At 38.5% G+C, this 20,404-nt stretch overlaps 1 long non-coding RNA gene across 1 annotated transcript in view; it reads left to right on the top strand.

Moving 5' to 3' along the window:
- Window positions 1-10,236, top strand: part of LOC123383869 — a 34,971-nt gene extending 24,735 nt beyond the window's left edge. The window contains exons 2-4 of the long non-coding RNA XR_006594177.1: window positions 1,471-1,520; window positions 1,608-1,694; window positions 2,897-10,236. This is a non-coding gene — a long non-coding RNA (uncharacterized LOC123383869). The remainder of the gene's footprint in view (window positions 1-1,470; window positions 1,521-1,607; window positions 1,695-2,896) is intronic.
- The last annotated feature ends 10,168 nt before the right edge of the window (window positions 10,237-20,404 follow it).

The following is a 20,404-nucleotide window of genomic DNA, read 5'->3' as shown; positions in this document are numbered from 1 at the left end:
CAGAAATTGTAACTTACGAAATCCTTCATTAGTTAAGGATGTTTTCTCCTTTGTAAATATGTGCAGTCCTTGGAGGGAAAGCATATTAAGTATCCCTCATTATTCAGGCTCTGCTGGAGCTAGTTAATTCAGTCCAACTGCTGGCCAAGTAAGAGTCTGGGTAAGGAGGCAGAGGGACAGATCGTGCAGTGCATTGAAAAGACCCGGGTTTTAAGGTCAAAGTATAGCATGGATCTGTATCATTCACCTATAATCTTGGCAGCAATGGACAAATCAGGAAACCTCAGTTCATTTACCTGTAAAATGGGTATAATGGCAATCAGGAATATGTTGTTATTATTACATGAGATAGCATATGTAAAACACCTATTTATAATACTTACTGGCAATATTCCACTTTCTCCTAACGTTTCTCTGGAAGTTGTGTTGTTAGAGGGCAGGGAGTTAGATCACTTCTGATTACAGAGGGCTGGGTTCCGGAGAAGAGAGAAAGGACAAATGAAACAAGACAGTTTTGGAAGGAGGTCACCAATCCCAAAGAGAAAAAATGCAACTATATTGAATTTTATGTTCATTACAGTTCAGTCATGACTGACTGTTTGTCTGAGTCTATCTCTGTGTCTGTCTCTGATCCTTTTTCCCCCCCTCTGTACCACTCTGTTTGAAAAGAGTATATTATGGAGTGAGGATGCCTATAAAATGATATTCAAAAGTTCAATTCCTTATTTGCTACACTAAAATACATAGCTATCATAGAGATACAAGCTAGATCTATTCCTGACTGGTCACTGTAGACACAGTGTTGAGATATGGAAAGAAGAAAAAATGGATATGTGTGTGTGTATGGGGGGCAGAAACCTTTTCCTTTAAGTAATAATATGCTAGGTAACACCCACTGGTATTTTGTTACAAGCCTGGGAATGGTTGGAGGCTATGCATGTTGCAATGGTGTTGTAATTTTTCACTTGCAGTGAAATCCTTCCATCTAGCATATTTTAAATCACACCTACATGTTGTAGAGAAAAAGCCAAAAAGCATCCCTAGCACTTCCTTCATCGTTTGGCTTTAGAGAAAGCAAAGTGAGAGAAGAGTACAAGTTAACACGTGGTCAATCTATGAAATGGTCTTTTAGGTCTCACTAGTGAGTGTATTTTTACTCTACCCTTCTAGTTTTTCTTTTACTCCTCCCTCTTACATGAATAAGGAAAATCAGTCAAATTCAGGTCACAATTCCTTTAGCGATATTTATAGCTATTATTAATATGCAGGAGAGATAATGCTAGTAGGAATGAAAATACTAATACCAATCCACAGATGAGGAGAATCGAGATAATGTCAGTGAAATCTATCCAAGGCAGTAATCACTTGGACCTGTGTGTGCTAGAACAAGTTCTAGAACAGCTGACGGGTTGCTGCCTCCATTTCCCCCTTCCTTCCCTCTTTGATTCTTTGATTTCTCCTTTCCCCTAGGAAGGCAAGAAATTGAGAGGATACCTGTCTTCCCAGAGGTTTTCCTGAAGGTAACAATTCGGATGATCTTGGGAAATTGAAAGGTTAAACGGATAAAAAATGACCGTACATTTTTGTCTTTGCGCTTTTGACATTAGTACACATATGACTTCGGTGGTATATTTGACAAAACTTAGAGTGATTGCTGATGATGAGTCCCATTTAAACTGAAGACAGCCTCTAAGGTAAGTGCTATTCAGGCATCAGCACAGATTCAGAGACTTGTACAACATCCTCTCTTCAGTGAGGTTTCGTTAATTACTAATATTTTCCCTCCCTTACACGCTGTTCCATGTCAATGCTACTGTGAAGATATTGCCACAGTGATTTTGCTCTAAAATTTTAAGATAATAGTGAGTATTGGGGAAGATAACCTCCCACATGGTCTGAAGCTAACCAAAAACTTTCTCTCCATATCTATTAATGCAGTATGTGTCTCGTTCCCCAGAGAGATGGGTCACGTAAATACACTAACGATGGAACCTAAAAGGAATGTTGTAAGAGGATGGTAGAATGATAAAGTTGTGTACTTTTTCTTTTGATCTTTAGAGTGCCTTAAATGTTGATGTTGGTAGGGGAGGGAAGGGATAAAATAGGTTTTCCAACATCACCGAAAACAATACATTTTTAAATCTCTGGAATGGGGGCGCCTGGGTGGCTCAGTCGGTTGGGCGTCCGACTTCGGCTCAGGTCATGATCTCGCGGTCCGTGAGTTCGAGCCCCGCATCAGGCTCTGGGCTGACAGCTCAGAGCCTGGAGCCTATTTCGGAGTCTGTGTCTCCCTCTCTCTGACCCTCCCCTGCTCATGCTCTGTCTCTCTCTGTCTCAAAAATAAATAAATGTTAAAAAAAAATGTTAAAAAAATCTCTGGAATGTGGTGACTTTATATGAAAGTAGCTGATTGTCGTCATTCATTCAAGAACAATGAGCGTCTTCATGGGGCAGACCATGTCCTAGGGGTTGGGGTAAGGATGAATAAAACACAGGTAGCCTCTGTCCCATTAGCATACGTTGTTGGGAAACAAGCAGACAAGAACCAAGTTAACCAGTATACAGATAATATCATTTCAGATGAGAAGGAAAAACAAACAAACAAACACCGGAAGAACTACACAATGTAAAGGAAGGAGAAAGTAACTTCGGAGCCTGGAGTCTATTTTGGCTTCTGTCTTCCTCTCTCTCTAACCCTCCCCTGCTAGTGCTCTTTCTCTCTCAAAAATAAATAAACATTAAAAAGTAAAAATAAACTTAGAAAGAACTTAGTTTTCTATAACCATGTCAAGGAGCTTGTGCATGTGAGATGATTTTCTAACCAATAATATTGTTCTTAAACCAGAGATGACTTTTTTCACTGTTCTTTATGCTTTATTATTTTTCTTAATTTAAGGCCCCCGAAAAGACTTTGATGTTTCACATGTTCTTTCAGTGGACCCAACCCTTAAAATCGGCATCTTAAAATAGCTCTCTGGTCTCTACCGGTGTTAATGACTGCAATAACTGGATTATAATTTTCACAAAAGATAAGCTAGTGTTCGATGGCATGGATAAAGAATTTACAAAGAGAACTTAGAGCAGTATTGTGACTGATGAAAGACCGTGAACTGGAACTTTCTCATTAAATGGAATTCCTCTGTGACTCAGTATCCGTTGCAATGGTGTATCGTCTTGCTATGGACGCTCATTCCCTGCTCTGGGTAGAGGCCACCGATGCATTTCCCACAGGCCGCCAGAGAGCGAGTAAGTGTCCCCTTCTCTGCCAGCTTGGAATCGGCCAAATGGTTCCTACAAGTCCGAAGTTACTGGCTTGGTTTCTGGGGCTTTGTAACAAGGAAAAATTAAAGCGCTGTAGCATGAAAAGAGGAAAACACAAGACTTCTAAAAGGATATAAAAACCAGAAATGAAAACATCAGAAGCAGTGCCAAGCAGTATTTGAAGTGCCTTTTCATGATGTTTGAAGTGTCTTAATGTTAATCAGAGCATAAAAATTTTGTTTTGCTTTTTTCCTAATGGCAGGATCATGGATATATACTTTTTTCTAATACAAATAATCAGCGTAAAAAGGGAAAGAAAATGTGTAGGAATGTTGAGCCGCCTGATGGGGTAACTTCTTTGAATATTCACGTATCATGGATTTTTGATGTTGTAAACATAGACATGTATTTTTTAACAGTAAATGCAGAAGTGTTGCTGGAGCGATAGACAATATAACTGTCCCTATCCATTTCTATTCCATTTCTAGGAAAATAAAGTCAAAATAGTGTAGAAATTTCAATAAAATATTATGAAGATGTTGTAAAACCAGCCCTCAGTATTGCTAACAAAGCATGCTCCAGTCTAAAAGTCTAAGGTGAGAGGAACTCTGCCAACACAGTATTAAACATTGTGTACGTGAATGAAAACCACAGAATCTCTAGAAACTTGGTTTTAGGAAAGATAGTTTTAATTACAGACCAGGATGAGCTTTTAGACAAAAAAAAAAAAAAAATCTCCCCCAAAGCCATATATTCAGCATTTATCTTTCCGAGTTTGCATGTAGATTCCTAATTTACAAATGGAGAATCTCCTTAGCTAAGGTGACCACTTGATTTATAAGCAACATTTAATCTTCAAAACATCCATACAGATTGGAGATCAGGATTTTGATATTTGTTAGGTCAGTTTAGCTAAGGGAATTTGAAAGGAATTTGTTGACTCCAGTAAGGACAGGTCAGTGCATACCCCACCCCCACCCCCACCCTGGCCCAAGACTGTTCTTCAGCAAAATTAAGAAATTTAAAAAAGATCTACGCTCTCCATTTTTGTTTCTTGTAAGTATTTATTGGGGGCTCTTTGTTTCTGTCTATCTATGTTTGCATGGTTTATACACTGTCCAGCTCTCCACATCATTCAAACATGGTATTAGATACCATTCACGCTTTTTAAGGACAGAAAATTCATTTTGTGTTGTCAGATGGTTTTGTCAAGGATACTTGGTGAAATCATATTAAAAATGCTGTTTTGAAAAATAGTTTGGAAGATGATAAATGGAACTTCGTGCCTCAGCCCTCTGAGAACAATTTTGATAGTTTCTTGGGCTTGTTTTCTGAGGAAATCAATGGATGAGATTTACAAAAGGTCAACTGTGACCTTTCGTTTACAATCACACCAGTATTTTCAAATCTGTAGGATATTTCTACTTTGCACTGCTACTCTCATTTTAAACTCTGCATGAGTAAACATAAACTTCCATACTTCCCCTCTGGCAAAACAGTGAAGTTTCTCAAGGACTCCATTTGGATCTACCATTGCTCTGTGTCAGACCCCCACTCCCTCAAACAAGATTCTAATGACTTTAATCCCCTCTAGCAGCTCTAACTAATTGATCTCCAAATTTCACGCTGATATCCTATTCTGAGAAAATCCTTTCTTCCTATTATTTCTACTCAACCTATTTCACTACGTCTCCCCAACCTGACTGATCCACACTAGTCAGAAAATTGCTAGCACTTAGTGTCTCCAAGTCCCGCCTTTCATTTAATTGTTAAACTGCTGCAACCTGCCTTCTGTAATAGCTAAATCCAATAGAAATTTTTTTGTTCCCAAATGATATACCCAAATTGCATGCGTTCCAAAGATACTCATTTACATCTGCTTACTATTGTGGTGGTGTCCGGTGTTGGGACTTAGGTTCACAATGATGAGGAGAATTAGCCAGCCATTTATGGGAAGTAAAGAACCATTGATTAAAACAACAACAACAACAACAACAACAACAACAAAACATATGAAAGAGAGCAGAGGTTTTAGAGAACATGATGCCATCAGAGGAAGTCAGTCAAATTGGAAGATGAATGTGGGGTTGTATCTGTTGGTAAAACTAAAGATGGGGGTTAGAGTCAGATCATGAGGAATCTCAAATGCTGTACCAAAGGTTCAGACGTTGTGCAGTCTTGGGGTACCATTGGTGGATTCCAAGCAGTGAAGTGATAAAAGCACATTTGAATTTTAGAAAGACCATGCTGGTGAAAATTGGGACAATAAATTGAGATTGTGCAAGATTAGAAGCAGACACAATTGGTTAAGTTAATTCTAAGTCCTAGGAGATGAATGATGAGATTCTAAACCAGAACTTTGACAATGAGATGAAGAGAATGGAATAGATTTAATAGCTACTTGGGTTACAGAACTGACAAAATTTGACCATCAATTGCATATGGCGTGAGGTTAGAAAGAGACAACATTTGAGGAAGATTATCACAGATGAGTAATACTTGAGTGAGGCAAAGTAGCAACTTTTAAAGAAAGATGCTCAATTTGATTTGGGTCCTAATTATAAACTGCCTGAATGGCATCCAGATGAAATTGTTCAGGAGGCATATAAAATACACATAGAATGATGAGGTGATTTCCTGGTAGAGCCAAAGGTTTTTGGAGGGAGAATAATTAGTATATACGTGACAACTAAAGCTATGACCACAGAGCCAGAGAGCAGGACTTGAGTGCGAGACGAAGATAGCTGTATCAATCAGAGTAGGTGTGGTTATCCTACAGTAACACCCCCTTCAAACCTCAATCATTTACAGTAACAAAGATTGACTTCTCTTATTTGCTACCTGTCATTGGTGTGTGGGCTTTGACTCTGTTCTGATCTCTGAGACACAGCCTTTCTGAACAACTTCTGGATAGAATATCGTTTATCATTATGCAGAGGGAAAGAGAGGATGTGATGAAGTATGAATGGAGCCTTAAAACTTCTGCCTGTAATACCTAAAACTTTTGCTCATGATCAAAAAAAATCCCAAGTTCTGACTGCTGAGGGGTGAGGAAGTGAAAGTCTCTCTTGGGGAAGGAAAGTAGATAGTCGGTGAACAAAAACGATCTACGAGGATTGCCGAGTTAAAATCCAAGAGAATAGAAACATTTAAGTAACTCTTGAAAAAGGCATACCTTCGAAAAACGCTGAAAGAGATGGGCCATAATAACTAGAAAACATGCATCAAGTATCATTCCTCAAATAGAGAAGAAAAAATCTTTTTTGTATAAATGCATTAATGTTTTGAGAATTTATGTAGAAGAGGTATATTAGCTTTTCATAATCACTAAAAATTGTAGGACAGTGGGGATACAATTTGTTAAACCTTTCTTGCAGAAGGCTCATCCTGCAAGATGTGAAGTCACAGGCAAGTGGAAAGGAAAATATAAAAGAAATGCATTAATTCAGTGTTTGGATACACTGTCCTATAAAGTCAGAAATACTCTCCGAAATTCTCTTAATAGTTGAAACATTTGATTTTTTGAAAAGCTCAGGCTAGCTTTTAATTTCTCATTCTTTGTTGAGGCCTTAGATTTGGTATTACTATTTGCCCCTTTGATTGCAAGCAAAATGAAAGTGCCCAGAGATGGAGATAACTTCTTACAGCGTGTGTGTGTGTGTGTGTGTGTGTGTGTGTGTGTGTAAAATATGTTCACTTCTTCCGCATATGAGTAAAGTGCTAATCATTGGTCTATTGTGAAAAGCTGGGCAAACCTCCAGAACTGAGACCTGAATTTGCTGTTAATGAAGGAACAGTGGAACATTAGGAAGTGGAGGTGGTTCTTTCTTGTTCTGAAATTAAATGTGGAGCGGAGAATCCAGAGTTGAGATTTAGTAAATCTAAGCTCTCTGAAATATTAATTAGCCTGTGATAACTCTGCCGCATTTTAATAAATACAGTTATGAATTACTCAGTATTTTTCTTTGATGTACAAATAGGTAGCAATGGGAATCAGCAGTGACTAAAAGTATGAAGCCCCTCCTCTGGCGGAACTTAGATGGAACTGGGGGAAACGTGTTAATGAATTGTACCCTTAATAATAGAATTACGTTAGTGTTAACCCTCAGTGAGGAGAAGTATGATCTCTAAAAGATGATATGACCTAGACTGTTTTCTTTCGAGAAAGGGATGTAGAGTAGACAGTTGAGGGATGCATAGGCTTTAGCAGGTCAAGATGATATTGACTGGGTGTTAGGGAGCTTTCCAGGCAGAGGGAATAGCAATTATGGAAGCAACAAGAGTACAGTTGCCTGGAGGATTTGAAAAAGTGCAGTCTAGGAGAGAAATGTGGTGAAGATGTTGACTGACCTGAGTTGTATTTGATCTACAGATCCTGGAAGCCCTTGTAGTCCATGGTGAGATTTCATTCCAGCAACCATCAAAATCTTTTTTTTTTCCCTCAAAGCCTTTTTATAAGACAGAAAAGAAACCTACTCACATTTGTGTCTTCAACACATTGTTCTTGGGACTGTGGGCAGACACAGATTAACAGAGTGGCAAGACAGGCCATCCCCTCATTTCCTGCAGTTCAGGTCAGGGATCATGGTAACTCGGAATGAGAATGGAAAGATAGAGATGAAATCCAGAGATAACTCAAAAATAAAGTCCAATGGGATCTATGACTGATTAGATACATATGGAAAGTGCAGTTTCTAAGAGGAATGGATCAAGGATGACCGTTAATACGCAAAGGCAGTTCTATGAAAGGTTCTAGTCTTTGGGTGAGCACAACAATCGTTTGACTCAGAAGAGAGCTCTAGATCCTGTGTCTCTTTAAGGTCAAATTTTGTTATGTCCTAGGAAAAAATGATTAATTATGAAGGTCTATTGTACAATATCAGGTTACCCATTTTTAGTCTGTTTCAATACAGAGAGACTTTTGATGGAATATTCAAAATGATTGGGTCATTTGCCTTTTGGGAATACGCTCTTCAGTATTAAGCATTTTGCTACCAGTCACCTTTAAGTTTATCCATGGCATAAAGTAATGACAATGATGACGATACTTGGCATTGAGTCCTCATTGTGTGTCAGGCACCACTCTATGTGCTTCATGTATATTAATTTGTCTCCCAGCAACCCTAGGTACTATTTACCTCTATTTTAAAGAGGGAGAAAATGAGACCTAGAATTCTTCCATATTTGCCAAAGTAGACAACACTAGTAAGTAAAAGAAGCAAGATTTGAATATGCCTAGTATAATTGGGGAGTCTGAGCTCTTCAATACCGCCCTATGGGATTACACTGTAGGGAATGCTAGTGCGCAGAAGCTAAAAGAATGTGATGGGAGAAAGGCAGAGCTCAAGGGGTTGTGATTTGCGGACAAAGCACTTTCCCAAGAAGCCTGGAGCTTTGTCATAAAGGATAGTCCTAGGTCTGTGATTAGCCCTGATGTTTTCCAGAGTGAGTGGCCCCAAGTAATGCATTGGTAACGATTATCCCCCAGGAGTCCTGCAGAGTCACATCCCTTAGGAATCTCTAGACATTGGGTTGTGATATCTTAACCTGTGGAAAACGATAATCACGTTCATCTCTGTTTTGCCAAAGTTGGAAAGTAGGGCTTGATGGTGGACAGATACTGAGGGTCTACTGGGTAAACACATAAATTGTTCTTGTAAGGTATAAGTTAGTGATTTGGTGTCTTTCTTCCTAGTAAGGTTTGGAGGAAGGAGATAAATTGCGTAGGCTGAGGACTCTGTCTTTAGTTAAAAGTCTCTCAAATTACTCAGAATTCTCATCTGGTAAAAAGTAAAGAGAAGGCAGGAAGAAAAAAGAAACCCATGTTCACAAAACCTGAGGTTTGATGGGCTTGTGGCAGATTCTAAACACAGCCGCAAAGAGCTTAATGATGTCTAAAGACCTAATTCACTTTAGGGTAAAAACAGCATTTTATTATTATTTGTAGATCCGTTCCCCCTAAATTTTTCAATTAAACCTCATATTGGCTGTTGAGGTGCAAGGAAAGATGAGGTTATTCCCCTGGTTGACGAAAAAAAGCTGATGAGAGCACGCAGAGGAGAGGTGATTTGCTCATGTAGTGAACTGAATGAAGTGTACTTGAATTCTTTAATCTCGCAAAACCGTAAACGGGGTTTTAAATTCCTAGTCGACCATACTGATTCTTGAGTAAAAGATACTTCCCACTGTCATGCACTATAAGAAAGCTATTATGGTGCTCAGTTTGGTGTAACTGGTAGCTTTCACTTTGAAATGCTGCAGGCCTGTTCATTTATTGCTTTACTAACTCTACTCAATCTGCCACAGATTCCAGGGACTGTTGGACAGTGATTTCTGGGGGAATAGACAATTCTGTGAGATGGCCAGCCTTTATGTTCAGGACTGTATATTTCGAATTAATCTTTTTCAATACCAGTTTGATTTTTTATTTGAAATAGGATTGTATACTGTTAACATGAGCTAATTACTTCATTTGAGTTTGTAATAAGAACAGAAGTAAAAAATAATTCTTCATACTCACCTTGTTTAAAGATCTGGTAGTTCCTAAGAATTCTCCCATAGTTCCGATGGCACTTACTTTTATGCAACACTCTGTGACCCTCTTAAATGTTTTAATTTTCAATGAAGTCCCATAATACAGTTGGTGTACTTATTTGATCTACTTTTGGAAATAGATTTGCCTTTCTGCTGATGTAGATTTATTGCTATAACTTATTTTAAATTCAAACAGTTACAAATTCAATCATTCATTGATTTCCTATTAAAAGCTTTCTGTGGAAATTGTGTGCTGCTATGTTTCGGGTTCTAAAAGAAATGATACACTTGGAGGCTGGGAGAAGAGAAACAGAAAGACAAACAGGTAGTGAAATATTTAGATTTTCCTAAATGTAACTTTACTCAATACACAGTAAATGGTATGTTTCACTGGATGTCATGTTACACATTATAAACTTACTTTTCTGTACGTTTAAGGAATATTTCCTCTCTTCAGTCCTGCATGTGTTGGATGTAGATTTTATCTTAAAGCCAATTATAATTAATCTTTTAAACAGCAAAGTTATTTTCATATCGTTTTGAAAATGACTTAGTGATTACATCTGCAGTTGAAATAATACATGAAACATTAGAGAAAAAGTGAGAGATGAATTCTATAATAGACTTTAAAATTTGCTGATCATTAGAACTAAGGGATAGTAAGAGTAAGAGGGGAAAAAGGTGAGTTATAGGGGTAGAAATTGATACAAGGTATTGACATTGTAATGTACCATTTGCAGTGCAATTGATGCCTTGATCTAATACGTCTGGCTCGTACATCACATACTGATGTGTCAAAAACGCCTTGGATTCTGTGACCATAATATCTTACCATGGACTTCAATAGATACAGAGATACATTTGTCTTGTTACTCATTTCTAGTTTGCACATCTCCTTAAAATACATGGTTTGGAAGCCAATGAGAACATTACTCTTTTGCTTTGAAAGCAATCTTTTTGAAAATATGGGGGAAAAGGAAGGGAAAACAAAAGCAGTACCTGAGCTCTGTGAATTCTCATGGTGCTAAATGACTTTAAGAAAGAAAAGGAAGAGACGCACCTGAGTGGCTCAGTCAGTTAAGCGTCAGAATCTTCACCTTGGCTCAGGTTAGGATCTCATGGATGGTGGGCTCTGCAATGACAGCATGGAGCCTGTGATTCTCTCTCTCTCCCTTTCTCTCTGCTCTGTCCCTGCTCTCAGGCTATTTCTCTCTTTTGAAAAAGAAGAGGAAGAAGGAAGAAGAAGAAGAAAGAAGAAGAAGGAAGAAGGAAGAAGAAGAGTTTGTGAAATGAAGACGAATGTAACAAGAGAATTTTTACCTGGAAGTACTGTTTATCTCACCTATACGATGGTCTAGAAAGAAGTTTTATCATAACACCCTATTTATTTTAGTACTACTTATACACTGAGTGGATGTGAAGAGTAGATTTTTCAGAAGCTTCTAAAAGTGCATAGAGATTTAATGATGGGTTAAAAGAGCCAAATAGTGTTGGTAATTCACAAAGACTTTATCACAATTGGAAGGGGAGGAAGTCCTCATCCTCTGTACATTTGTCAACATTATAAGAGAACTTGGACACGAATCTTTGGAGCAACTTCAAAGGGGAAAGGAAACTGCTCTTTATAGTGAGGCAATTATAGACCCAAGGGATGACATGTGGCACTTGGCTACAAGGTGTGTGGTTTTGTTTTAAACCCAGCGGTCATGTTGTGGTTGTTTTCTTTTTGTAGCACAGATAGGAGAAGTCAGACTGTGTTCTGTGGGGAGGTGGTAGGTGAGGGGTGATTTCTTTCACAGCTGGGTATTTGTTCCTCAAAAAATGGTCATATCCAACACCTATAAATGTGCCCTGAAAATTGAGCACCAGATTGCATGAACACTGCTTCCAGTATTTTTTTTTTTTTTTTTAATGTAAGAGTAAGAATAGAAAAATGGAAATGTTAGAACTTTGGTATAAAGTGGCCAGAAAAATAAAGGGTGGTGGATTTGGGAAATGTTTCAGAGGAGGAGACTGAGATCAATGGTATCTGGCATAGTTGGAGTTGCCCTGGAAGTAGATGGAGATTGTCAGGCAAGTGGTTTGACAAGAAGTGCCTACCGGCTTCTGTGAGGGAGGGATGGAGGGGAGGGAAACAGAATGGGGCAGGTGGAGGATTTGAACTGTGATGCAATGCAGCTGAGCCTTCATCTGGCACAAGTGGAATTTGGATCTGAGATGACCCTTCAGATGTAGCTCAAGTTGAGCTGAGGTGTTCAGGACTTTTGGTGCAATCTGTCCCTCGGAAGAGCATATGGACTTGGGGGAAGCAGCAACTTTTCTCAGAGGGCAACTGAGCTTTTAGCTCACAGGATAATAGTCTCTTCAGCTGGGGAATGAGAGCTTGAACTTCCCTGGGACTCTTGCTGAGTCCCTTGATGGAAATGTTTACTTGACGTGAGAATAAGACATCTAGAAATGTAGAACTTAGAATTTCAGGATCTGGAAGCACTAATTTGCCAAATGTGACATCAGGGCTCTTAGTAAAACCATGGTGTCTTCTACGTCTACTTTCTTGGTTCCATGCAGTCAACTTGTTAAAGAAACAACTGTCATTGACATGGGGTGCATTCTGAGTCCTAGAAGACAGTGCCTCATATGCAATATCCTAATTCTAAGCAGGTAGCTGTACTTTCAAAAGTCCATTTCATCTGTCAGCAGCTTCTGTGTGGTATGGTATGTGATAGAAACATTATATCCCATGATACTGTTCCCATAGCCCCAGTTATTGGCTGCGCAAGTCTCATATTCAATATGGTGTATGGGATCATTCAGGGGATCAAACATTCCAGTAACCTTAAGATAATAGTGCTCATTGAAGCCTTGCTGGTCAAAGAAGCAGCTTTAGTGAAACATGGATATATCTCAGTCAAGATGATCCACTGTCCATCATGGAAAGGGTCCCTGACACTATGTTCCTGGCTGCTCTCTTGGATGGTGGCATACTGGCAATGCTGTGTAATAGTTGAATTGAATTGTCTCTCAAGAGGTGATTGTGCACATCTCTTTACATCTCAGAGTTCAGTAATATCTAATTGCTAAGTTGAAATTTAGCATGCAGGGATCGTTGTATATGTATGTCGCAGCAATAAGAGGTTGTTGTGTTTTTTTTCCTTGGATAACCAGTTGATACCAATTTACTAGCACACCACCTGAGATTCAATCTCTTGCTGAAAATTTGGATACTTGGTAGTACCTCAATCAGACACAGTGAATGAGAAACCACGCTATTGGGTCTGTGTATAACTTAGATCCCTTGTGTCAAAGCTACTCATTCTGTTCAAATACAGAACACTGGAATAGCCAATGATAGAGGCAGGCTGATACCAAATAGCTTAGTCATTCTGTATAATAATAATAACCTATCATATAATAATAACCTATTAGTGCTATTTCTGTGGCAAATGGTCTTGAGTGGCCGTGGATGTATAATACATAGATCCATCAACATACGTTCTTCTCAGACCTTCTAGTTTCTCAATCTATTTTTGTTTCTATGTCCATGACCCAAGAGACAAGTCATTTACTGCTGCTTAGGAGACTGTAACTAATCTTCTTTCAGGACATTACCCCCCATCCCCCCCCACACACAACAGATGGTCTATACTTTCCAAAGTTCTGACCATTGCAAGGATTTCCCCAATGCCTAACTTGGCTACTTGGGCTCGTGGCCTGCAGTAGCACTTACTTTTTCTGTCAAATTCACATACTGAGCTTCTGCATCCATGATCCGAGGTTGGCCTCTGTTTCCTCCATCATCTAGTCTTAAGGTATCCTTTCCTGGCATACAGTCCTAGTTGTGACCTGAGAGACAGAGATCTAGAGACACAGAGAAAGAGAACAAAATCTTTTTGTGAACAGATCCTTAGACCCTCTGAACCTACTCAAGCCCAATCCCACATGTTCCATTTCCGTATTACAAGGAGTTGTTGGCTTCACCCTATGTTGGGATAGAACACAACTCACGAGGTATTCTGGTTGCATGGACATTTGATACTCTGGCTGTATGGACGCTTGACATATCCTTGCCAAGGCCCAGAAGGACAACACAGGTTGTTTTTCAAATGTTTAACACTCTGTTGGAGGTCACATGACCATGATCAAGAATGCTGAGAGTTGATGTTGGAATTCTCCTGCTGGAGAAATCTCTAGATGGCATATTTTGTCCACCATAAATACCTTTCACACTATAGGGTCTGCCAGATCATGTGGCCTGGGAGGCAGGGATGCTTGGACTGAACGCTAGCCCTGATGTCCAATTCTATTATTTTCTTGGTCTCAAAGCAGGCAGCTTTTGTGTAATGATGTAAATGTATTAGCTCAGTATTCCCAAGTCTGGATCACACAGCTGTAGATACTACACAGGCCAGCCTTGTATTTTCATGTTGCCTTGGTGGTAAGAGATGTGATAAAAAAATTAGTCATTCATAAAGGATATATCCTGGCATGCCACAGACCATAGGACATAGAAAAAATTTGGTGACAAAATTTTTTAGTGTACCTTCTGAAACATATTTAGCATAAATGTGTTTATTGGTTTGATTAACATGTTGGCATTTTATGTGACTAGCCAAATTGAACTAGTAATTCGGCTTGATTAATATGTTGTCATTACTGGCTGCAGTAATGTAATATTCTGAAGACTATATAAATGATGTGTATTGCTTCAGACAATAGCAACTGAGTACTGCAGACTAAAGCTATCCCCAAAGGAAAACTGTTAGTATATACTGGAGTCATTCCCGTGTGTGCATAAATTGCTTCTTGATACCTATGGGGGGAAAACACGTTGAAATTAATGGTGGTTTACCTCACGTCTACCGATGTTTTCTAACAAAACACAGCACTTAGACCCAGAAACTGTAACGGGGGTTAATACGTGGTTGAGTTTGCAGTAGTCCATTGTTATTCTTCAAGATCTGCCTAGTTTGCACAAGGGCCTGCATGGAAAAGTGAATGGGGATATGATAGTGACTGTCAACACTTTATCTTTTAAATATGAAGATAATTCTCCTTGAGATATAATAGAGTGTCTTAATATCTTGGTTGAGGGTGGGGTTAGTTTCAGAGGCTTCCATGTTGCTTTCCCCTTTACAATAGCTCTTGCCTCAGAAGGCATAGAACCAATGTGGCCTTTCCGACAACTATACTATGGAGCCATTCCAGTGATACTTTGAGGGAACAAAAAAAAATTACTGTAATACAGATTAGTGGACCCAGTAGACACACTGAACCCAGTCCTACTCTGGGCCAGAGATAAATGGCCTCCACATTTCCTTAGTCTGACAGAGGTGGCCATAGGGAGTGCCCATGTTGATGCTTGAGTTTTCTGGGTAGAAATAATAACTTAGACACAGCGTCCAGGCATTACCAAAAATATGCCTAGTCCCTTTCTTCAATGTGAAGTTAACTTAGTAAATGGCCATAGCTATTTTTAGTAAAGTGCTAGAGGAAATTTTATTATTTTCTTTCTGTAGTGAGATGGAGTCCTTCCTGGGAATCTGGTCTGTCCTTTAATGAAGGGGTTCTGGATCTGAAAATTGACTCAGGTCTGTATGTCCTGCAAGAGATTGTGAGTTTTATAGGGAAGCCATCTTTAGCCTCCTGATCATTCAACCTGATTTCTGTTTGTGTTAATTAATACCTTATCTTTTCCCTAGGGTCACTGTGTTGTGTTAACCATTTTAAAGGCTTTCTGTTGAGTCAGTCTTTTGCTTTCAGTCCAGCCTTGCTGCTTATTGGGATAATTGCTCCAATGTTGTCTCTAATGGTTAAGTCCCACCATGTGGCCTCTATTATTTTGGGATTACATCCTTCCTATTGCTATCAGAGAAACCATTTTAGTAACAGCATATCCTATTGTTATCCTTGCCTTACAGAGGACAGCTACCACTGAGCTACTTAATAATGCCAGTGCCCTTATCACTAACAAATTTCTTACAGTTTGGTAAACAGAGGGTCCTCCAGATCTTCTCTGTGGAACATAGTCATTTGTTGGGTTTTCAAAGTTTTTGGTTTTTAGGTAGTAAATCTCCTCTAGCATGACCACTTCTCTTGGCCTTCTGTGAATTTTTCTATAGTCTTGCATGGCATTTTTATCATTTTTACTTGACTCAGTGCAGGGTATTGCTTTTTTCCATGATTCCAGAGTCATCTTAATAGAATGTTAGTACCTGCCTCTTTGGGCCCGTGCTAGAATTTTACATATTGAATCATGGAGAGTTTTGCAACGTTAGTAAATTCTAACTTTATGTTCAAGTGAGTGGAAGGAGCACCAGCCATTAACAAAGAGCAGTGAGACACTTTTCAAGACTGGAGAGTTCTGGAGCATGTGGGAATTCAATGTATTTTAGCTGGTAGAAATAGACTTTCCAAACTTAATCTTACATTCTCACTCCTTCCCAATAATGGATCTGACCTTGGCATAGAGACTTATGGGTTATTGGAGTTGGGAATTCAATATTCTTGAGAGCCTTTCTACTTTTCTAAGTCCTGGGTTTGATCCTCAGCATTTACTATAGCCAGGATACAGGACAGATGATACTTGTTACATTTTACCAGGGAGGTCTTCTGGGTTTCCTACTTTGCCTTGAATTAGGAATTAATCACTCTCCACCTTTTCATATTTTTCTCTAAAGCATCAGTACCACTCAGCCAGAGCCATTTTTTCTATAGTCATAATAATTAGAATCTCGCTGAAGCTCTCAAATGTCTGAAAGCATATAATCACCAAAATATTCCCTTCTATTGATTTCCTGTCCCAGTTCACCAGTGAAAAGAAACCACATGTTAGGGTCTATGTTGGATCCCTCTAACACCAGTGATGAGTAGTGTCTAGATAGTGGATAGCATGGTTCCAAAATCTCATTTTAGTGCCTATTTTCCAGCACCAATTTCATGTCATTTTCCTCGGAGACTAGACTCCAAGATACACATTACATGTAGTTAATCTACAGGGTAGTACCAATAATTCCTATAAGAGATTTGGGGAAGTAGAAGTAGGCAGAGTGAGAACTGGAAAAGTGCTGTAGTATCAGCAGAGGTGTCCTCAGAACCCACTGAAGTTCTGGAACTCTAATCCTTTAGAGGGATTCAAAATTGTTGCAAGGAGATCTCTGCACTTTCACATCAGTAGAATTATTGGTTGTTGCCTGTCTCGGGGGGAGAGTGAGCATGGATAACCTTGAGTGAAATCTCTCTCTTGTGGAGAGCTCTTCCTAAAGAAGAGGTCATGTGTGACCAACAAAAGTCAGAAATTGCTTCTGAGGGATGTGTGTGTTAGCCTTAAAAGGAAGATTTGGGTGGCATCCCATAGGATCTCCTAAAGGGTCAGAAAATTTATTCATAATAAAATTTTAGTACATTTGTGAGCATTTCATATTTTCTAAATTATAAATGAGAGCAAATGCTCTAATAATGAGCCTATAAAAATTTTAGGACTAAAATCCGAAATTGGTGTTCTATTTCTATACCTTGATATTTTCTTTAAAGGAAAATACCATGAAAGTCATTCTTATATAAGTATTCAACCTCTCATGAGTTTTTTTTTTTTTTAATATCAGGGCACAGAAATACTGAGGTAACAAAATAATACACACACAATAAGGAGCTATTAATATGGCCTAGTTAAATCTGTGCATTAATTGAAATATTTGTGAGAAAGCTTCTATCACAATTTCAAAACAACAAGTCCTAATGACAAAACAACCAATGTGAACAAGATTGCTATGAACTTGATGTTTTAAAATATTCACTTTTCACATATATAATTGATTTGGTGTTTTTACATTTAAATGTTGCACATTTTTAAGGACCTAATAGTCATATTCCTTTATCTTTGAAATAGAGATATCCTGCACAACACAGAAAACCCAGTAATATCAAAGGAAAAAAACCCCGAAGTGCCATAATAGCCCAAATATTTTAAGAGCTGATAATTAAATAGTAAATACACAAAAATTAAATTACAGGTGGAACATTTGTCTAAAGATCAAACCTTAACAATCTTCATTTAAGTGAACTCAAAAGGATCTCTTTTTTCAATATATACCACCTTCTCAATGTATCAAAAAGAACTTTCTGTCCAATAAGTTCCAATGTGCCTTTTTGATGTTCATTGAACATCACTAATTTGTTCTGCCAAGTAACATTGTTATCAAACATAACAGACGCTGCTAAGAATTTTTAATTTCTAAGGGTAAATAGAGGTCAATTTTTATACTTCAGGCAGATAGGGTTGTCCTTCAGGAATAATGCTATGGTGGATACTACAATGTCCTAAGACTGCATAAATGCATGGGTGCTCAGGGGCAATTTATTTTTAGTATTAAAACAACCTGAAAAAAAAATGGTTTTATTGTTGCTTTGAAAAGCAGGTCACATCTTTTGATGGAAAATTCCAACTAATGTTTAAAAAAATCTATTTAGAATTTTGGAGCACATGATATATCAAACTAATTTATATACTGACAACACCTGCATCCTTCTTAAGTTTCTCAATATTGAAGTAAAAACGGAACTGTTTGACTCTCTACTGTGAGGAATATTGCTGTTTGGATGTTACTATTGTCATTATATTACCTTTATTCCTTTATTCATTCAGGCCTTATATAGCCCTTCATTTAAAAACCATCCACGATCTTGACCTCATCTGACTTTGCAAATGTAGTAGCTTCATAACTTCTGTTTTCCCACCACAAAATGTTCCCCATGTTGTGGTTCATGAAAAGAAGTATACTCTTGTCTATTAGATAGTTACTGAATTGATGGATTTAGGTGTGGGTGTCACTGTGTTCTACCTGAAAGTCACAATTCCCATGCACTGGGGGTTCTGCTGTTAGTTCACACTCAATCTGGAAGTTACTCTTTCCAACAAAAGAAGTAGAATATAAAACTTTTTTTTTCTATCTCTGCTGTGTAGGCAGAACCCAGAAACAGATGGCTAGAGAACACAATGTCCTAAGATTAGAGACAGAAAAATTCAGGTCCCCCCAAATAGAAAGAAGTCGGTCCACAGAACCAAGTGATGCAGGCCAGACATTTTGTAGAGCACAACCGGGAGGCACAAAGCTACCCTAACTGTCACTTTGGTTGAAAGACAAAAAAAAAAAAAAAAAAAAAAAAAAAAAAAAAAAACCCAAAACCTAGGGTGACCTTAAAGCAGAGACTGAAGAAATTCTGCAACGCGAGGATGGAAACACATAGCACAGAATGGTGTGGCGCGAGGACAGTGTGCTCTAAGAGCAATGAAGCCCAGAGCAGAGACTAGTGTCTTACAAAATTGACAGACTGTCTGTGTTAATAGTCACGAACAAGACTCTCATCACTTCCTGATCAAGTTGGAATTGGAAATATACTGAACTCTGTTTTTGGTACAGTGTGATGTAGGGGATTACATTTTTTGTTGACTTGATAGGGTACTTAGTATAAAGTATGAATGCCGTCATTCTCAGCAAATCTGTGTGTTGCCTATATAAAGTGCTGAGGTAAAGAAAAATACCTGGATTGGACAGGCTCTCCTGACAATTTCAAGTACCCAGAGAGGACAAAGCTAGGTCAGTAGTAGTCACTGCGCCATGTTGGCATAATCATTTTCATTTTGACTGACTTCACGTTGATTTGGATGCCTCTGCTTAGGTTATGCCTTTGCCTCAAACAACCTTTTTGCCACTTGCACACGTCACTACCTAGCCTATCTTTTTAAAGCTTAGCTCAGACGTCATTTATTTCCTCCTTCATTCTTCATATCTACATTGAGTGTCTCTTATGTGATCAGAGTCAACTGATAAGAACCACAGAGGATTAAGGGAATGTAGATACAGGCAAAGATAATTGAAATAAACTAGAAGTGCAGCAATCAAAATACTAATGAGTTTTTATTCTATATGAATCAGAGGAGGACAGGAACAGAAATTAGAAAAGAGTTTTATTTTCAACAGGACACCTGATCTTGTCTTAAGAGATGGTATTAATTAATTGGAGAAGGTGGGAAAGAATAAATGAAGAGAGAATCATGAGGAAAAGGAGAGGAATTGGGAACTAACCTGATGTTTGTGGGGAAATACTAACAATTCAAACACACACACACACACACACACACACACGTTTGTGTGAGTGAGGCAGTCACTCATGAGTGAGTCAAAAAGTGGTGAGAGTAGACAGGGTTCACTGTATGTAGGTCTTGGATAGTATTACGGAATGTGAATTCTAACTAGTAAGAAACAGGAATTCATGAAAGTGTTGAAGCAAGAGGATGGCAAGGTTGAGTTATCAAAAGCAATGACTCCTGTAGCTAAAGTAGAAGAGAGTAAAAATGACCATGCTAAACAGCAGATCAAGTGGGACTCAGTTCTATACACTTACACGGGTGTGATGTTGCAGGACAGAAAGGTTAAAGGAGGAAGATGATGAGTTCAGGTTGAGCATCTTTAATTTCAATTGCCTAGCCTACAAAAAAAAAAAGAATAGAAATCTCAAGGAAGTAGATACATGCTTAGGGAATTTAAGAGGAAACATTTCTTGGGAGATAATGATTATTTAGGAGTAAGCAACTTACAGATGGAAGTCAAAA

Source organism: Felis catus, chromosome A2, assembly GCF_018350175.1.
Source record: "Felis catus isolate Fca126 chromosome A2, F.catus_Fca126_mat1.0, whole genome shotgun sequence".
Lineage (NCBI taxonomy): Eukaryota > Metazoa > Chordata > Mammalia > Carnivora > Felidae > Felis > Felis catus.
The sequence above is the reverse complement of the archived record's forward strand: the minus strand, read 5'-3'. Positions and strand labels throughout refer to the sequence as shown.